Source organism: Callithrix jacchus, chromosome 16, assembly GCF_049354715.1.
Source record: "Callithrix jacchus isolate 240 chromosome 16, calJac240_pri, whole genome shotgun sequence".
Classification (NCBI taxonomy): domain Eukaryota; kingdom Metazoa; phylum Chordata; class Mammalia; order Primates; family Cebidae; genus Callithrix; species Callithrix jacchus.
In genome coordinates, this window is record NC_133517.1 from 90732530 (window position 1) to 90754606 (window position 22077).

Genomic DNA, 22077 nt, shown 5'->3' on the forward strand with positions numbered 1-22077 from the left:
AGTAAATGGTTATAACCCTCAATGACCAACAGAGGTAAGAAGACGGCAGATAAATGCAAAACGTAATGAGGCAGGACTGTCCAAAAGGCCCTGCCTGTCTTCAGTGTAGATCCTTTGTAACAAAGATTGACTGTAGCCTTCAAGGCAAAATGTATGCCATCATTCTTCAGGCAGCTCTTCCTGGGAGACTGAACTCCCTGGCTATTTTTATTAACCTGGGTTTGTCTATACTGACAAAGAAAAAAAAGAAAAGCTTTAAATTTTGTATTTTTGAAGTGTACCCTCATATAACCAAAACCACAGGTTTGCATTAATGTAATCATCTAATATGTGTGCCTATATTTCTGAAATTGTCAGAATCTTCTCTACATACTCCGTTACCAATGTTGAGCCACATCAGTAAATGCACATCACGAAAGCACTGTGGATTTACTACAGCTTTTTATTTGACAAAAACTGTTATAAAGTTACACAAATTATCCCAGACTCATTACCTATCTAAATGGTCTAACCTACAGATTATCTGTTTTTAATGGCTTTTGAAGAAATACATTTCATGATTCTTCTTTAGCTCACGTCAAAGTTTAAAGATAACACACACACATAAAAAAAGTATTTTCTGATCTACTCCACATGCCTCTTGTTTCCAATTTGGCTCATCTGGATTTACTCTTTGTGGAATTAAGGGCTTGTGTTAAGTATAAGTAGAGATGATCTTCTCCGAAAAGTGGAATCTGAGTCTTTACCTACTGCTACACAGGTGTTTTGAACTTCAGTTTCTTTTCAATGAAATGGAGGAAATAATAATTTATACGTAACAGATTTCAACACATTTCTTCGCTGCATTACCCAGTATGTTTCTACTATATTTCCTCCATTCGAAGGTGCCACTGATTGCAAGTCCCATTAGTAAATGAATAAGAGCTTTCCTAAACATTCCTGAAATATTAAATGAGTAAAAACATGGGTCTTAATATCAAAAAAGAAGGATTTTTAAGGCAATTTTTAGCCAGGCTTTACACAGATGTCCAACTACAAATTAGTTTGTTAGGAGGATAACATTCGGTTGTAGAGGGTTTAGAATATTTTATCTTGGGATTTAACATATATATTAAAGTAGTTAATTTCAATAACAAATAAAAATGTAAAATATTATGAAAATAAAGGGGGAAACTGTGGTATCAGCGATTTGTCTTGTACCATGTGTTTTATATAAGTTATTTCATTTAATATTTATAACAGTCCTATGAAATACATACTACTTTACCCATTTTAAATTGAAGAAAATTCAGGCTCAAAGAAGTAAAACCAACAAACAAAAAACTTGACCAAAATATAATAATAATAATAGGGTATCTAGTAAGTGAATGAATAGAAATTTTTAAATCTAGGACCCTTCCACTACTATGCCTCTCAAATAAATGCCAACCTGATAAGTTTACAAAAAAAAAAAAACAAACCTCTGATAAAATACAGTTCCACAGGCTTAAAACAGTTTGCTTAGAAATACACCTTTTATATTATCTGATCTAATTATTCAAGGATATTTACTCACTGAGCACTACTTTTAAAGCCAATGTCATTCCAGAGATAAAATTCTGAGTGTCTACACTGCTATGTTCTAATATACATTATCATTTTTAAAATGCAAGTAAAATTCCATTATTTTTACTTAAATTAGGATACTCTTTTCTCTGATAAGGCTAAACAATTATTATTAATACCAGTCTATCTGTGCCTATATATGCTGGAGGCAGTTAGGAGCTTGGGTGAAGTCAGACTGAACCAGGTTTGAGTCCCTGCGTCACTGAGTTACCAGCCATGGGACCCTGGACTAGTTTACTGAGCCTGTTTAAAACACAATCTCATCATCATTTATGAGTTCATGTTCATAAAGCTCTGCCTAGCATAGAGTAAACCCAGATGATTCATTCCATAAATATTTTAAATGTTACTGAGGTAAATAGCCTATAAAAGGGAATTCAAATTCTCAACACATTTAACTTCAGCTTAGTCAGTGAGCAAACGGTGCTCAATGTCTTATATATAGAAGTAATTAAGCCTAATTTTAGATTCAAGAATATTATATTCATCTTCATCACTAATTAACATATCAAATATTGCCTTCCCCATAGAATTAGAGGAGTACTGGTGAAAATGGCATGATGGTTCATAATAAGCACCTGTGAGAGATTACTTCTTGATCAAGAATATCAAGAACCAAAGTAAACTTCGGTTTCCAATGAATGAAAATTACCTGCAATGATATTTCCCAGATTTTGTTCCATAGATACTGACCTCATAACATACTCTTAAGAGACAAAAGGGGTCCCTGCAATTTTGGATACACATAAAACTCTCTTTTGGTGACCATGCTGCATAAGATCTCTGGTGACCTGCAGTAAGGAAGCCTGTTTAACTTTGTTTACAGATTCACAATTTTCCAGATTTTGTATGATGACAGAATTATTTTTGTTACATGAAAGCTATTAAAACTAGTTTGAGGGAAACACAGGCCAGGATTCAACAGACTTCTTTTGAATCTCCAATTAGAAAGATGAGAAAAACATTCTTCTTTAATCTGTAGTAACAATAGTGGTATGATTGATTCCCTCTTCAGTTTTCAGAAAGTTTCTGCTACAGAAAAAGGAAGGTACTTGTTAAAATTTCAACTAATTCAATGTTGAGGACGATAGGATGAGAGCAGCATATGGCAGTGAGTCTTACACTTCCTACCTACATGAACTGTTTTAGTTCCATAAACAACATGTTTTTTATTTTTAGCAATGGACGCCTGCCACAGAATAATGTATCTCTAGGCTCTGATATGGCTGGAAGAATTCATTTTGTCCTAGCAAAAGGGAGAAAAAAACCTACATTGGATGGGTAGGTTCTTCCTCATTACGATATAGCAATGTGTATCATGCAATGATTGACTGTGCTTATTAAAAGAAAAAAATATCCTTCCCCAGTAAAACATGATGTCAACTTACTGGTCACTAAATCAGGAAAATCTCATTAAATTCAAAACACCCAAATGAATCAAACAACCATGAAAAATAGTGTGCTTCATTTACATGTTTCTAAAATCTGCTACAGGACAGAATATGCTGTACCCTAATTCTATTGGTTTCTAACCCCCCAAAGTACACATTTAGGGAATTTTAAAAATCCCAAAATTGAACTTGTAATTTCAATGGCCTGATGTAAGGCAATATTAAATCTTCATCAATCTCTAAAGCAGGCATGATAATGGTAATTTCTCAAAAAAGAAGAGAAGCCAGTATTGTCTCATCATGCAATGATATTTCACAAAGCACTGTAACTACTTGGTGTATTAGAATAAAAAAATAAAAAATGCATTCTGGAGAAAAAAATAAAGATCGTCTACCCTCCCTAAGTTTCACATTGGTAAGTGATTTCTGATGCTCCTTACAATCACATTTCAAATAATCACTTTTCTAAATAAGAAAGTCCTTCCAAAGCACATTCTATGGAGTTCAAAACATTCGCCCTTTCAAATAGAAGTCCCTATTTGGGTATCATCTCATTCCTGACCTACCCAGATGAAACGCTGGACACATACACAATGTGGGTACCCTTTATTAACATCTTGAAGGATAATTTTATGTTGGGCCATTTATACCATCCTAATGATCTGACAACTGAATTAATAATATATAACAAATTATGAAGGTTGGTGTTTTAAGCTTTTTAAAGCACTTTCAAAAACCGACATTTTTTAAAAATTTGATTAGTCACAAGTAACACCATAAGATTTAATTCATACAGGTGCACCAACCTGAAATCATTAAAGCTTGGATCTCGGAGTAACTTAATGTGAGGGAGCCTGAATAAATCTACAGTGTGGTAGCCAACTTCCAGTATGGCCCTTGGTGATTTTTGCCTCTGAGTATTCATATCCCTGTGCCACCTCTTCCACAGTGAATAGACTGGTCTATCTCTGTAGTTTATAGGATGCTCCATAATTAACAGGATGCTGAATAAATGAGGAAATGTGACATCTGAGTCCAGGTCACAGATGACACTGCAGTTTCTACCTCGTTTTCCTGTCTTGCTTACTCTGGCAGAAGCCAGTCACCGTACCCTGTGGACACTCTTCCAAGAGTACTCTCTATTTCTGACTATAAATGATCCCCTACTGAAACTGAAGCTGGCCTTGGACTGATCTGAGATTGAATTTAGCTGTTTATCTTAATGTACTCAGGGCAGAATTTGGTAACATTATGATTGTTAACTGCACAAGAGGCAAAAGAGGGTACAGGAGGAGGTTTACATTCAAGACATATTTAATTCAAATCACTTTAGTTTATATCATCAAAATGATTCTTTAAAATCTCTTAAAATCTTTAAGACTCCAAGTCAAACAAGTTAGCCTCTGTTCCCTCCTGTAACTACACACAAGTGAAATAAAGGTTGTGGGCAGGGGCAGAGGTGAAGATGAGGATGTAAAAGTCAGAGGCCCAGAAGAACAATTAGAATAAGGAAAACAGTAGCAGAGAGAAGAGGCGGAGTGGCGGGGGGCAGACAGGGTGCAAATTATAAATGCTGGAAAGTGAAAGGATGAAAAACAACTAACTTAGCAGAGCAGAGCTGAAAGTCCAATGCCAAGAATGTTAAGGAAGAGAAATAGCCAATTCACAAGCAAATTCACTTGACAGAAACCAGAAAAGGGTGTAGGAATAGGGTGCATATTTGTATTTTTGAAGGGAGTGGCATAGGTGGGACTGAGAAAAATGGTTGGTTGAACATCTAAGAAGCATGTAGGCTCTTAGACCCAATCCTCTACCCTAAGCAACCAGATGACTATACCTCCTCCACCCAGTAAGAGAATAGCAGCTGGGTCTCCTAAAAAGTTAAACCAATAGCCTAGTAGGAATGAGTTCAGAATATTCCTTTCTGAGTAAATCAACACACACAGGAAAAAAAAATACCTAGAATTACTGATAGTTTGTTATATAAACTAAATATACCAAATAAAATGAACAAGTGATAAAATGGTAGTGCTTACCACTTAACAAATTCTACACATAAATACCAGGTATCTAATTAGCTTTTAAATGCTTTATTTGCAAACATGAATGGACAATCCAGACAGAGACACAAGAAACTAAAAAATAAAAATTTTTAAAAATGAACGATGCAAGAACAGAGGAAAACTTTAGAAAACTATGACCAATATGAGAAGACATGCAAACATGAAACAAGAACAGGATATTATTTAAAACATTTTTGTTGAAATTTAAATAAGAGCAGAAACAAAACATCCCATAAAGGAGCTGGAAAATAAAGCAGAAGAAATCATACTCACAAAGTAGAACAAGAATAAGAAAAAGGTAAAAATTGAGATAAATAATAAGAAAATTAGAAGACTGATCAAGTTGGTACAATATACATATTATAGGAGCTCCAGAAATGTCAAAGAGAAAACCAAGAGGTTCCTCCAAGACAATATTCCAGAACATACACTAGAACTGAAGTACATGAGTCATCAAGATAGAAAGGATCCACTAAGTATTTTACACAATGAATATAAAATGATCTAACCTGAGGCACAAAAACGTAAAATTTTGGAACACTGAGGACAAACAGAAATCCCTAAAAGCCTCAATCAAAGAAAGTAAAGCCATAATTTAAAAAGCAAGCCAAAAAGCCAAATGCTAGGTAGCAGAATAGCATTACACTCTTCAATAACTGAATGCTAGAAGAAAATGGAGAAATGTCTTCAAAATTTAGAAAGAACTTATTTCTAGCCTATACATACTGTCAATCAAATGTGAGTTTAGAATAAAGGCATTTTCAGACCATGTGATAGATCACAAATGTATACTTCCAATTACGGAAGCCTTCTCTAGAAGTTATACGAGGATTACCTGACTAAAATTAGGAAGAAAACTAAGAAAAAGGAAGACATGAAAACTCAAGGGGAGAAAATCCAAGACAAGAGAAAAGCAAAGGAATTGTCAGGATGACAGTGAAGGGAAATGGTGTATGACAATGGTGCAGTAGAATTACAAAGCAGCTAGTGTAATTCTATTGGAATTACAGTATTCCAATACAGTTCCTCATATTGGAACTGGAGGGCAGACAACCAGGAGAAAACTATCTTAGGAATGTCTCCAGGAAAGCAAAACCAAAACCAAAGCCATGACAGAATTCCTGATTTTCACGAAGTCATTGAGAAGTTGTTTACATTTCTACAGAAAGTTTGAAAAGAGTTTTGTTTTTTTTTAAATGGTCACAGGGATGGTACCAATTATTAACTCCAGGAAAAACAAAACATAGTTAAAGAAATGTAATCATATAATAAAATATAACAATTTTATAGCCATAATTGTACTAATATTGATTTAATCAAAAATGTATATGACTAACTGAAAAAATATAGAAAAACATATATTTCAAATCATTCCCATTTTCCACAGTAGGAAATCAGAAGACAATATGCAAAGCAGAAACTACAAACTGAAGATATTCAGAATCACAGAGATAAACCTGAAGAAAAAACAGTTAAAAATGTTGAACATGGTTTCCCTAAGGAATAAGAATACAGAGATGGGAAGACGGGGGCAGAGTAATGGTACATTTTCTTAAACATCTGTAAAACTGCAAACTTCCAAACTCGGTAAATATATGGATATATACATATTTATATATGCTTTTGACTTTCAAATTTAGATTTAAAACACCAAAGCTATTGGTTTGTCCCAGGAGTTATACAATTTTATATTTAATATTAGAAAATTTTATCATATGTGACAAATTTTCTCTCTCAAAGGAAAAAATATTTCCTGCTGTAAGATTTAGATATACCATTTTATTAATTTTTCTCAGACAGAAAAGTCTTCAATAACTAATTTTTATTTTAATATAGATCCACAGATAGATGCAAATACTCATATAAAAGCTAAACAAAGTGACTCACATTAGGTCCACCAAAATGGCTATAAATAGCTCATTTTCCTGGAGTGAGTTCCTGCTAATTTATTATTTAAATATTGTACATATGATACATATACACATACATATACATAATTATTTAAGATGTGTATGTGGGTTTATGAAAGATAATTTTGCTATGATTAGTACAGAATGGATTTTATTTTCCTGAAGATGCTTTGCTCAACATAAGAATTTAGCTGGGTGCAGCGGCTCACATCTGTAATCTCAATACTGTGGGAGGCTGAAGCAGGAGGATCATTTGATCCCAACAGACACATTATTTCTAGATGTGTCTGTGTGGGTTTTTCTGGAAAAGATTAACATTTGAATTGGCAGGTTGAGAAAAGTAAAGAAGATTCACCACTTCATCAATGTGCCCAGGCACCACCCAATCACCGAGGGCCTAAATAAACAAAAAGGTAGGGCAAATTTGCTATCTTCCTGAGATGGAACTTCTGACAACGTGTGACATCAGTGTCTTTACTTCTTAGGCCTTTAAACTCAGACCAGGACTTACACTATCAGCTCCTTGGTCCTCAGGCTTTCTGTCCTTGATTGAATCTATACCACTGGCTTTCCTGGGCCCCCAGCTTGCAGACAGCATATTGTGAAATTTCTCAGTCTCCATAATAATCATCTGAGTCAATCTCTTCTAATACATTTCTCACTTTCTCTCTTTCTCTTTCTCTCTCTCTCTCCCCCCCCGTGTGTGTGTGTGTATATGTGTGTGTGTATGTGTGTGTGTATGTGTGTGTGTATGTGTGTGTGTGTGTGTGTGTGTCTCATTTTGGTTCCATTCCTCTGGAAATCACTGATTAATACAAATAGTTCTCACTTATTTAACGAAAATGGACATATGACAATCACTGCTTTTACTCTGTCCTCAGAAATATCACCCCAAGATTTTGTACCCATTGACCTAATATCTTGAGAGCTGTCTACAAACAGGAAGAGATTTAGAAGTCAACACTTAACTGCTTCTTAAACTCAAGCACTGTTTTAAAATGTCAAACTATGTACTCATTTTAAATACATGACTGAGAATCAACTATAGCTCTAGGTACCTGTTATAGCTGTACGGATGCAACCTTCCAAAAGATCTGCATAGACTTCCCACCCTTAGGATGTTTCCATTCTGGAGGTAGATACATACAGATTAAAACAGAGAACAACAAAAAAGGACCAAAAAAACCCTTAGGCCAATGAATATGGGAACTGAAGAGTCTGAATCACAAATATTTAGTGTTTGAACCTAAACCTTATGGGAAAATGCCCAGGATGAAACAGAGCAAGACACATTCTGGAAACCAAAAGATGATGGGTGGATAAGGAGTGTGGGGAAGAAAAAGTACTAGCAAAAGATAAGGCCAGAGGAGCAAGGGGATGCCAGACCATAAAGACCAGAAGCTTCTAAATGTGATCCCGGGGACAATGCGGAAATCATAACATCTTTAAAATGCCATTTCATCAAAGCGCCATGTGTACACAGTAACATATTTGATCTACGGACAAACTTACGCTGTAAATCACTGCTCTAGTATGCCCATACCTTGCTTCACAGTACAGCAACCTCCCCTAACGTTTTCCTATTTTAGGTCACTTGTTGGCTACCAACTCTGAATAAAATGCTGTTTCTTGATGATTCATGCTATTCCTTCCTCCTTTTCCCAATTGTTGATAATCTTGTTATTATTTTTAGAAATTTAAGTGCTTCTAGTTCTTCCCTACATCTTTGCAATCCTTTTTATTTCTCTCCCTTTGTCTGGCTAACATTTTCCTTTATTATCACAAGCTTGTTAACATCTACATTTTATTTTGAAAATCTACATAAAATCTACACAGAGCAAAATGAACAGATACCAAGTGTACAGTTTGGTGTTAGCAGTTGTACACAACCACATAACCAACATCCCAATCAAGAAATAAGACATCTCCATTACTCCAGAAAATTGTCTTCCTTCCCTTTCTACCCCATAAGCAACTCCTTTTCTGATTTCTATCACCCATATTAATTTTGTCTGTTCTAGAAATTCATAAAAATTGAATCATACAAAATGTACTATTCTGTCACTCAAAGTAACATCATGGAGACATTCATGTTTTTCTGTGTGAACAATACACCATTTTCTCTGTATTGCTAAGTAGTATTCGATTTTATGAATATACCACAATTTGTAAAACTTGTTTTTTTCAGTTTTTAGCTACTATAATTAAAACTGCTATGAACATCCATGCACAGTTATTTTTGTAAACAAAGCTTTCCATCTGCTTTTGGTAAATATCTTGAACTATTTTAATAGGGAGTTGGTTCCTCCCTATTACCTGATTTCTAGACATAGGTTAAGAGTATCTTTAATGAGACTAAGATATAATGGATTCCTGTAGCTTTAAATCCCAATGTATTATGATTTAAGAATGAAATAAAATTATTAATTTTAAGGATTTGTACATCAGTGCTTTGTGAATCCAAAATTGTTGAATCTTACTTGCAGATTAAATCTGAACACTTATGCCTAATATTGCCCTAGCCATCAAGAAAATTATCCTTTTGATGACCCCAAAGGAGACCCATCTCAGTGCAAAGGAAGTTTTTAAACTAATGTGTATAGTAGTATCCCTAGTTCTTTAAAATCTAGATAATCAGATTCATTCTGTACTTTAATGAAAAAAAAAAAAAAAAGAGCTCTGAAGGAATTGGGGGGTGGAGTGGAGTAATGTACAAGAAGGGTAACCTAAAAATAAGAAATAACTCAAACGTGTTGCCTTCTAAAAATCTGAGTCGATTGTGTAGTCTCTTACCCTCTTTTGAGGTATTTAAGAAAAACAAAGAATCCTCAGTTTTGTCTCTAGTATACAACTGTGTCTTTGAGTCAGAAATAGCAAATAAAATGCTCTCTATCCTCCTTACATGTTACAAAACAGAAGGAAGTACCAAGGAATATAGTTATGTAATGACAATGAAGCAAATACATAAAACAGAAATGGAATCTTAGACACAGAACACTACTAGGAAGAGATATTGGGCCTGGATAAATCAAGGGGTATAGTGGCAGATAAAAAAACATGAAAAGAAGCCACGGCGGAGGATAATGGGTGTGTGTTTTGGGGATGTGTGGAATTAAAAATGAATGTAGAAAATTATCATCCATCCACACAGCTAAATAAATCATTAAATATTATTTTAATCAAATGTTTCTCAAGTTAATACAAATAGATCAAAGATGATTTTTATTGTAGTGAAATAATTATTAGCAAAGTCATGAAAAGAATTATTTAAATCTGTCTCCTGAACTAAATGAAATTTAATTTGAGTGTTTGACTTACCTAGAGCTGTTAACCCTTAAAAGTAGTTATTAGCTGAATTTGACCCTCCGAAGTTTGAAAACGTGTACTTTCAGCCATGATGGACTTGAAGCTGTGAATACACAAGAACTTTTTAATTATCTCCTTGTAAAATATATTTCGGAGATTAAGAAAAATAGCTACCACAAATTTTGCTACCAAAAAAATATAAAAGTAAAATGATTAAAATACAATTAATTGATGGAGTGCATGGCCAAAAAAGTAGTGTAACACCTTCAATTTCAGTGAATATGATCCTTTTCTACATAACAATTTTCCTGGACCTAAGTAGAATTTCTCCTAATTTGCAAAACAAAATCACAAAGTCTCTGAACCCAGTTTTTATTCTTTTCTTTATAAAACATTATAATTCTTTAAGGATCCATAGCAAAAAGAAAGGTAATTCTGATATAAATATTTACACTTGTATCTCAATCAAAAATAAGGAATATACTTAGGCATATGGACTTCTGCCTATACATTAGCTAAACTAATAACTATGGTGAATTATGTTATTATCACTACTAATATTAACCCCAATTAGTCATGAAACTAAAATTCCCTTGAGTAAAAGGTAGAACCTGCCAAGATATGTTCCGTCTAACAGACCTGAGCTGTCCATAGGGTCTAGCCATATGTGGCTACTGAGCCCTTGAAAAGAGGCTAATTTGAGATATGGTATAAATTTAAAATACACACCAGATTTTGAAGACTTAATATAAGAAATGTTAAACATTGCAGTAATACATTTTGTATTCCTTATAAATTGAAATGGAAATGTACTCGATACATTGAGCTAGATAAAATACACTATTCAAAATAATTTCACCGACTTCTTTTTACTTTTTCAATGTTGCTACTATAAAATTTTAAATTATATATGTGGCTCACATTATATTTCTAGTAGATAGCTCTGGCTTAGAGCCTTTAAAACAAAGTGAACTTCTCTGGTTCTCATAGATTTTTAAAGCTGTGGATTCATTTGTCTTCAAATTAAAATACACAATGATTATGTCCAACATTTTTTGAGACTAGCTGGCTGGTCTGACAATTTACTTATTAGACATGATTTAAGCTTAGATTTTAGACAGAAGAAATGACCAAATTCAAAACACTTTTCCAAGAAAATGTGTCTTCAAGTTAAAGACATAGAATCCACTTTGCCTTAAAAAAAAAAAAAAAAAAAAAAAACCCTTAATTAGAAATTTGAGGTGATAAGTCAAGATTTTGGTTTAGAATAGAGTTCAGTTACCATTTAGAGATGGATGAGAGATTAAATTGCATTACAGTAATCAACTAAATTAGAGAAGATTTGATATGAAACATACATTTAGTCAAGATTACCATCACTAGTCAGAAAAGACTCAATTGAATCCATTTTCCTGTGAAAGTTATTAAAACTAAGGTAAGGTTATTTAATGAAATACATAAGGCATTTTAAAGTAATGTTTTTACTATTTGCAGATTAATTTATTAATAATTTGCATAGCTAAAAAAAGAGAAGTGAATAATGATGTCTTTGTTTTGTCTTAAGCAAAGATAACTGAAATATATACAGTACTTATTAAATCGCTAGTAGATATAACAATTTTGGAAGGAGAAACACATACTCAAATATACTTACCTTAAGGGTTTTGGAAGGAAAGCCACATTAATTAAAAAATATTTAGTTAAATTTTAATTAAAACTAGTTTATGTGTTATATATATTTTATTTCAACATATAAAATATTTTATTATATAGGTTTTTGTGTCTTTGAGCATGTGTACCATAAATTCTATGCCAACAGTAACTTCAAATCCTGGTTTTTAATCTATTTAGTAGGTTTCCTTGAATGACTGAATAAATTAGTGAAGTTATATGAATTGCCAAGTTCCTGGCAGAGTAAGTATCCAATAAAGTCGATTCTGTATATATGTGAAATGTAAGCCTTCTAAAAGTTTAGGAAAAATTCAGCCAATCTTTATGGAAAAATTGAAATATTAGGCTAACTTATTCAGGGCTTTCTGTCTCATATTTGTAATTTAAAAAAAAACAGGTATGCTTGTTTATCCCTTTCTTTCCCCCAAATATCCAATTGATAATTTTTTTCTTCATCATTATATTTTACTGCCATTATATTTTCTCTGTCATCATATTATACTTAGGTCATAATTTCTTTATATATACATAAAGGAATTTATATATATAATATTTTTTTTATTTTTTATATATATATTATATATTTTTAAAAATATATAATATATATAAATTTCTTTATGTATATATAAAGAAATTATGACCTAAGTATAATATGATGACATTGTGTGTGTGTGTGTATGTGTGTGTGTGTGTGTGTGTGTATGTGTGTGTGTGTGTGTGTGTGTATAAAATTACACTTTAGATTCTGGGGTACATGTGCAGAACACACAGGTCATAATTTCTAAATGATTCTTGATTCTTTTTAAGGCACAGATTCACCATTGACTATAAAATTTATTGAACTGAATATTTAAGAAAAACAAATTGTTGAATTTAAATATATCAGGCAGTTATTTTGACTGAAGAATGATTCTGGAACCTGGGACAAAGAAACCTGACAATAGACTAGAAAATAGCAGCAGATGACCATGAACTCTTTATAAAGTTAGGAGGCCACCACTCCTAGGTAACTTCAATCTTGCTATATGTAGATAGGTTTTTCTTTGGTCATTCCTTTCTTTTCCCTATTATCAGTAATTTAACAAAATTGACTTTTATTTTTATCTGCTCTGCTTTTAATTCTCACTTGTGATAATTTTGTTTTCTTTTAGTAGGAAAAGGTGGCCAAGACTATATTTTTATTTCTCATTCCTAAAAGGAAGTGTTTTTATTTGATATATAAACAACCTATTTAGAATAACTAAGGCATTTACTGAGTCCCTGAAAAAAAGGCTCAATATTTCTACATATTCTGTCATATAACTCCCAGAATATCTCTATAAATATTTAAGGCTTTCTGAGGAAAATACCATTATTCCCTTACCTTTTTAACAGATCAGGAAATTAAAGCTCAAAGAGGTTAACTTACCAAAATCAGACAGGTATATATATATTTCTCAGATTCTTTGCCTCCATAAAATCAGGATCCTATTTACAATCAATGGTGTCTTGACTGGATAAAATTTGCTAACAAAGACATCACAGCAGGGATTCAGAGCCAGGTTTGTTTGATACAAACTCACTTGCTCTTCTACACAACTGCATTACAAAAGTTAGATGGGCCTAAACTTGCAGTTCAAAATCTGAGTAAGCTCCCGTCCCTGTACATTTCAAAGCCTGATTACACCTTTTTTATTTTCCTAATGAGTACTGAAATCAATCAAAATAAAAAAAAATTATTATAATGAATTTTAAATAGTTGTTGTATTCTACATATATAACATGGAAGCCACCTCAGCTCTCAAATAAATGACTCAGTTTTCTAAGTAGTGAAATCAGTATATGAGTATAGTTGAAATATAAAGTGACTGCAACATTTATAAACAACACCCTATTAGTGACAATCATTGCTTCTTCAAATCTTTGGCTTCAGGTAATGTGCTCACTGTTATTATTCTGGGGCAATTTTACAGTTATGTCCCCCAAAACACTATATAGAAAGTGAAAAATGCTTGTTTATAGACTCATCTTTCACATGACATGGGTTTTATTACTTACATTTTTGTACCTAAAAATGTCACATTTTAAAACATATGGGTTTGAGTCACTCTGAAATATTCTAGTTCTAAACCCAAACTATCCATCATTGACTCAAGACATAAAAAAGGAAAGGAGTTTGGAAAAAAGAATAACATTGTCCATCTAATTTCTGCAGAGATATACCCTGAAAGGCAGTGTATGAAGAGATTGTTCCTCCCTAGTGGAAAGTAAAACATTGATACATAGTGTTCCCAACTTCAATTCAATAGAATCTCTTCAAAAACATAATGCACAAGAGCTTCTTGTGTAATATCTGTTAACACTAACTTTTATAAAAAGGTAACTAAAGCAATGATGGTTTTCCTAGCAGGTTACCTTTTGATATGTTTCTGAAATGTCTGAACAGCACAGTCCTTAATGCCACAGATGAGTCACTGAACGACTTGGGTCAAATAATTGTAGAACATCAGAAAAACAATAATTCACAGTGCATTTCATGTTGCAATTGACTCATTTTGTTGAATTAATTCATTTTTCTAAACACATTAACTGTAGGATCTAGTTTATCAAGGGACATTGTATATGTTGGACAGAAATATGGAAATCAGCATGGGAAAGTAAGTTAGAGGAGGGTCATCTTTTAGATGACTCATTGGAGTTAGGTTATTCTATTCAAATGGAATAAGCCATAATAAAGATGCTGACTGAAGCAAAAATCTTAAATAGACATAGAAAATGGAAACTGCAAGGCTCAAATTAATCAAAGTTAATACACACAAAGCAACCATGGGATTCACCCTGTGATACTGCTCAATTGAAAAGAGTGAGTAAAAAGGAAGAAGTCAGACTGCACAGTTAGGGTGCCAGTGAGAATACTTAAAATTTCAGGAAGGTTGACCTTTCTAGATAGAAATGAATTGTACCAAATATCTGTAATTTCTCTTATTATATATGTCCAGACATATATTTATGCTTTCCCCAAATTCTATAACCTAACCATAAAGAACTAGTTTTATTTCTTAGGTATGCTTTATGTTTATATCCTCTTCATTATACTGATTTCTTTGCCTAGAAGGCTTTCATCCCACTTCTTCCTTGACTTCTGACAAAATCCCATCAATATTTCTCCCAATATAACTATGCTCCCAAGAACTCTGCAAACTTTTCTACAATGTGTCTGTCTCTTCCCACAAAACTGTGTTGTAGTTTCATTCATGCACTATGGTACTTCATCAATGTGTTTTTTATCTGAAATCAATTGCTCATTCAGGGCTTAGATCACTAGGAAACAGTGTTTCTGAATGAGATCAAGGTATAATCAAGCAAGCAGCAAGGTGCCTGACAGTTCTCAATAGGTATCTGTTTATTTATAAATATTGGGAGTGAACTTTACAATATAGAAATAGTGACTCAATGACATTAATATGAAGGATAAAGAGAAAAAGTATATGAGAATAAATGAGGCTTTTGTCACAAAGCAAGATTCTATTATTATCACCATCACCCCAATTACTTAGAAATAAAAAGTACAAACCTATAATCAGATGGAACAGTTGCCCTGGGTAAAATTACATTCTGAAAATTACAATGCATTAAACACCCACCAATACTTTCTCCAACAGATACAGTATTAGTTTTGTATATCACTCTAATGTGTTATTATACGATAGTAGCTTGCATTATTATTCAAAAATATTTTCTGCAAGAGGATAATATATACTTGTCCAACGCTGACATTAAATTGCTTTGACCAAATGACATGTGGAAAGAATCAATTCATGTCAGCAGAAGCTCTTAAATACAGTATGACATCTGCCATGTTCTTATTTTTCTCTCTGTTAAAAGATAGGTAATATTACAGGTCTAGCCTACACTGCCAGACTCAGTTCAGAATAAAATGAGGTAAAGGAGAGGTGCAGTTGATCAACGATGGACACAAAGTGATAAAGCAAGCTCACATGAGTAAGCAATAAACTTTTGTGGTCTAAATCACTGAACTTTGGGGTTTGATTTTAACATACAATATTGACTAGCTTATCCCAACTCACTGTATATCTGTATATATTTGAGATTAAATAAGCAATGTTGTTATATAACACATACACATACATACAAAATATATACAGACACATATATATGTATAAATGCATCTTTCTCATGTTTTGTTTTTCAGGGTCACTGGAGGGTAAAGAAAGAAAGTTTTCAATCTGGACAGATTAGTAAATGCAATTTACTTGTGCCAATAAATGCAATTGCTTTTGTTCTGGGTTTTTCATTTACCTGTTTTCTTTTTTCCTCCATAAAGTTTTTCTTTCAATAAAAAAGTATTATTTGATATTACAGCTAAAATCAGCTATGTGCATCTTCCATCTGTCAATATTTATGGCTCTGAGTATCAACCTTTGCATGTTTCCTATTCCACTGCATTCTATTCTATTCCACTCACCTTCATAAAATACTGCAGAAACACTGGCATTACAGAGACAGAGACTTTATTCTCATGATTGACTCTGATATGATCTGGCTAGGTCTCCAACCAAATCTCATCTTGAAATGTAGCTCCCATAATCCCCACATGTCATGGGAGGTAACTGAATCAAGGGGGCAGGTTTTTCCTGTGCTGTTATCTTGATAGTGAATAAGTCTCCTGAGATCTGATGGTTTTATAAAGGGCAGTTCCACTGCACCCACTCTCTTGCCTGCCTCCATGTAAGACATGGCTTTGCTCTCCTCCTTTGCCTTCCACCATGATTGTGAGGGCTCTCCAGCCATGTGGATCTGCAAGCCCATTAAATCTCTTTTTCTTATAAATTACCCAGTCTTACGTATGTCCTTGTTAGCAGCATGAAAACAGACTAATATAGATTGTTATTGTAAGGATGTATTTTCCCCCATCCCTACTTGATATGCATCAATAAGCAGAAGCAAATCTGATAAGGAAGGCAGAGAAACAAATCATACTTATTATATGAAAAATTGTTGTTGACTACAAACCACATTTATTGCAATATTTCTTTGCAAGGTTTCCGTTTGGTTTGTTGCTAGATCATTCCCTCCCACAGTGAAAACGTTTATGTATCTTCCAGGGCAATAGCTTGCTGGCAAAGATCTCTACTCAATATTAAACATCTGCTCAATATTCATTAAGTCTTCTCTCCACTTTTTATTTCCTTTATCTTACAGATTTCTCCCTACTCCTTTCCCAAGGTGTTCCTAGACAAAGAGTTGTGCATCTTTGAAAATACATTCTGAATCCATATTCACACTAAATCATAAAATTGAAGATTTATAGAAATAAGAAACTATTTGGAAACAGCTAGGATAGTGTCCCAAAAACAGCAGGTACAGTCATACCTGGCATAATGACATTTCAGTCAACTATAGAGAGCATAAAGGACAGTGGTCCCATAAGATTATAATACTGTGTTTTTACTGTACCTTTTCTATGTTTAGCAATGTTTAGATACACAAATACTTACCATTGTGTTACAACTACCTACAGTATTCAGTACAATAACATGCTGTACAGATTTGTGGTCTAGGAATAAGAGTCTATATCAAGGTGTATAATGAGCTGTATCATCTAGGTTTGTATAAGCAGACTCTGATATTCACATAACAATAAAATAACCTAAAGATTAATTTCTCAGAATGCTCCCCTGTTATTAAGGGACACATGACTGTATTTAATAAGTGGTAAGATCCTCCTTCTTAGGAAAATTATCTAATCCAAGAAAATATAATGTATCTGATATAAGACAAAATAAAATTATATAATCAAAGACACAGTAAAATAAAATAAATAAAAGCTGAGTCCATTCATCTAATGTTTTCCCAATCATAAGGTCATTTTACTTATTTATTTTTATAAAGAAATGGGATAATTCGCCACAAGGATTGCTATACGCAGATTATTGTATTTGTAAAACAGTGGATTCAACCTCATGAGGTTTTTACGAGTATTAAATGAAATAATGCACAGGAAACACACGCAGTTTCAGGCATAAGTGCCTCTAAATGACACTGATAATGTTGAGTAGTATTACTGTCACAGCTCTGGGGTGTGCTTGGACTCCTAGAGGTGAAGACTAAATCAATGTTCACACAGCATCTGTTGCCAATTCAGGTCAAAATAAATACGTGGAAATTATAAGCCAACATTTAGAAACACTCATACTAGCATGGGCAAATACTTACACGTCAGAACCTGAGACTAGTCTTGTCCCAGTGTTACCTTTCCTCTCTTAAACCTACATCACCCTTTGATACAAGCTCAAGAACCATACAAACAAACATTCACTGCTTGTCCAAGGATAGCATGATAGCCAGAGATGATATTTAGATTACAATATGTACACTGGTCTTACTACTATTCATCAACACAAACAAGTGATCACTAGAGTTCAATCATAGGAAGCTGGGGCTGGTTTTATAGGTGGTGCTAAGAAATGAGGATGGTTATAGGCAAGAACTTCTCTTTGACTAGGCTACTCATCTTAAAATGCACTAATAATGCTAGCTTCCTTCCACAGTCATAAGGAACAAATGAGAAAATATCTGTCAATCACGTAGAGTGGCAACTCACCTATTTTTAGCCCTTAATAAATATTAGTGATATTATTAATAGGATTATCATCATCATTATCACTATCTAGAAGAGCTTGGGGCAACCGCTAATTCCTTTTTACACATGCTTTTAGGAACAGGGTAAGAAAGAGATCTTTAGAGAACTCATCTGCAGCTAAGTGAAAGTTGATAGAACCATTGATTGCCTCAGGGCAAAACAAGGAAATGAGAAGGGATTGGGAGTACAATGCAAGTTGATTATAAGCCCATGAGACTCTGGAAGAACTGCAGACTGGGACAATCAGCAGGAAACTTCAAACACTGGTTTTGAAAAGTGCTGTTGCAGTTGGGAGCTTTTCTAATGAGTTGTACACCTACAGGAACAATTGCAAGAACTGAAGAAAGCAGCCACTTCTGGGAACAATCACTGGGAAGAGCAGACATGACACTATCAAGTTAGAAGACTTTCAGGCTCGGAGATCTCTACCAAGGACACATGACTCACTCTTTAGGACAGAGGTTCAGTTTGCATTATCCTTCAATATGTGGAGGTGTGTGCAATAAAGAAATAGAAGATATTTCATCTCACTCTTACCTAAGGACAAGATTCATGTCTAATTCATCTTTCTATTCCCCTATAGTGCCTAGCACTTTAATGGCACCTGATACTTTTTCACATGGCAGATGTTCAAAAAATCTTTTGAATGAAAAACACCTTAGCTTTACATATTGTGATTTGTTAAGAGAGCTAGACGCACTGGATGGTAACTGGTCAGCCTGTAAACTTAATTGAGTCTTCAGATTCTCAGGGGTTTTGCCAAATATCACTTCTGAACTCCAGTGGATACTAAAGAAGCAAGTAAGAAAGAAATTACTAGATCCCAGCACCTCAAATCTTATGGGAACATTATATAATGAGTTACACATATAATGAATCATGCATAACATAATGTATAACAAGTGACAATGAGATTATTATATGTATACATTATAATATATATATATACATCACATATATACAATATACATAAATAGCGTATATATAGGTATATATACACAATATATGGAGTAATGTTCTTTAGTTTTGAAGCATTATCACTCATGCCAGTTGCTCTCTTTTAATAGAGATGGTTAAGTTCAATGTGTAATACTTACTTAAACCCTAAAACCTCTTATCTTTATATTTGAAGTTGCAACTGATTGTCATTAGCCTAATGAAGGCTTTACCTTGGTAGTTACCCCAAAGTTAAGTGCTAACCATTATGCCCAGCAGTGTACACAATTATCCTAATGTTCCTTGAAATTAAGATCACACAACTTGGCTTATAAGGACTTAATTAAATATCTAAAATATTCTATACATCCTGCTGGGTACTGAAGTTATAATACATAGTCTTCCTTCTACTTGCTTCCAGTTTGTGGGAGGCAGGTAAAGTTAAGTCAATTACCCATGATTTATAATAATGCTATGATAATGGTAAAATACACCGATTATTATAAAAATACAAAGGAAAAACATGTAGAATGGTTAAAAGATATGAAAGGCCTCATAAAAGTGATGCATGAGTTAAGTTTTCAAGAACAAGTAAGGGTTTGCTTTAGTTGCCCTACAATATGGTTTGGCCATTTCTCCCTGCCCAAATCTCATGCTGACTTGTAATCCCCAAAACTGGAGGTGGGGCCTGGTGGGAGGTGTTTGGATCATGGAGGCGATCCTTCATGGCTTGGTGCTGTCTTTATGATAGGGAGTTCTCATGACATTTGGTTATTTAAAGTGTGTGACTCTCTCTCAGTCTCTCTTTCTCTGTCTCCTGCATCTCCCATGTGATGTGTTCACTCCTCCTTCATCTTCTGCCATGATTGTAAGTTTCCTGCGACCTCCCCATAATCCAAGCAAAGGCCAGCAACATGCTTCCTGTAAAGCCTGCAGAACCCTGAGACAGCTAAACTTCTTTTTGTTATAAATTACCCAGTCTCAGGCACTTTTTTTTTTTAAGACCAAGTCTCACCCTGTTGCCCAGGCTAGACTGCAATGGTGCAAGCTTGGCTCACTGCAACCTCTCCCTCCTGAGTTCACGTGATTATCCAGCCTCAGACTCCGGAGTAGCTGGAATTACAGGTGCATGCCACCATACCCAGCTAATTTTTTGCAGCTTTAGCAAATGTAGGGTTTCACCATGTTGGCCAGGCTGGTCTCGAACTCCTGACCTCATGATCTGCCTGCCTCAGCCTCCCAAAGTGCTGGGATTACAGGCATGTGCCACCATACCCAGCCTCTCTATAGCAGTGCAAAAATGGCTTAATACACCCTGCGACCCTCCTTCATAGAGTAATTCATTTTTTTAAAAAAATGTTTTCCTGAGCTTATTCTATTTGTCTACTTACCAAAAAAAAAATCAAATGAACTATATTAAAATCTAGAAATCATAATGCTGATGTGTCCCCCAAAATTCATTTGTTGGTAACTTTATCCCCAATACAAAAGTGTTGGGAGGCAGGGTGTTTTGGGAAGTGATTAGGTCATGAAAGCTCCACCCTCGCGAGTGGATTAGTGCCTCTATGAAAGGGTTTGCAGGAGTGGGTTCTGTCTTTTGCCCTTTTGCCATGTAAGGACATTGAGTTCTTCCCTCTCTTGCCCTTCAGTCTTCTGCCATCTGAGGACATAGAAAAAAAGGCCTTCACCAGATGTTGAAACTTTGATCTTGGACTTTTCAGCCTCTAAGAATCATGAGAGAGAATAAATTTCTGTTCTTCACAAATTATCCAGTCTCAGATATTCTGTTATAGCAGCACATAACAACCCAAGACACATTAAGTTTAAGAAGGCATTGCTCCACAAAGTATGTTATAACTTATCTGTGAAGTTCCAAGCAATGTTGGCAACCACAACACCCCTGTACAACTGAAAAATCAGCAATTCTTCAAGAATGTGACTGGATAAACCACTAGGTAATAACGGCTTTCACTGATGACTTCATCTAATTCAACGTTGCAATATAAGATCTGCATATGAGGCTGTCTGGAAGTGCCTTCCATTCTATAATGAGATAAGGGACTTGTGCTGGAATGTAAATCAATGTATTTCCTTCATTGAAAAAATCTTGCTATGGAAAAAAAAGGTGATTTAGATTTTGGTGCAAGCTTGTACAGACCTGTTGCAAAATTTCAGATGAATACTTTCTGTAGCATTGATCTAAAAGCAGATCGCCAGTTCTCTTTTCCTCGTGTCCAACATTGAATCCATCAGTAAATCTTATGTGTACTATCATTTTTTGCACATTACTTTTGAAATATATTCTAAACCCAGTTACCTTTACCACATCTACTGCTACAATCATAGTCCAAGAAGTCCTTACTTCTCATGTTACAGCCCATTAAATGGTTTCTCTGCCTCTGCTCTTACCCTGCCCCCTTGGCAACCAGGGTGAAGCTTCCTGAAAGCATGCATTCGATCAAGTCTCTGCTGGACTTAACATTCTTCAGTGACAGAAACATTTGCTCAGGACTACGTCCTTGATTCTCGCTACCTCACAGGCTGCTCCTTCT

At 34.3% G+C, this 22077-nt stretch overlaps 1 protein-coding gene across 20 annotated transcripts in view; it reads right to left on the reverse strand.

Annotated features, from left to right (window-relative positions):
• Window positions 1–22077, reverse strand: part of OXR1 (oxidation resistance 1) — a 484621-nt gene that overhangs the window by 438619 nt on the left and 23925 nt on the right. For 16 of the 20 annotated variants that reach the window (XM_078353378.1, XM_078353370.1, XM_078353371.1 and 13 more), the window contains exon 2: window positions 10288–10378. The exons of the other annotated variants lie outside the window; for them this stretch is intronic. The gene's annotated coding sequence lies outside the window, so the exon portion shown is untranslated. The remainder of the gene's footprint in view (window positions 1–10287; window positions 10379–22077) is intronic. 20 annotated transcript variants of the gene reach the window in all.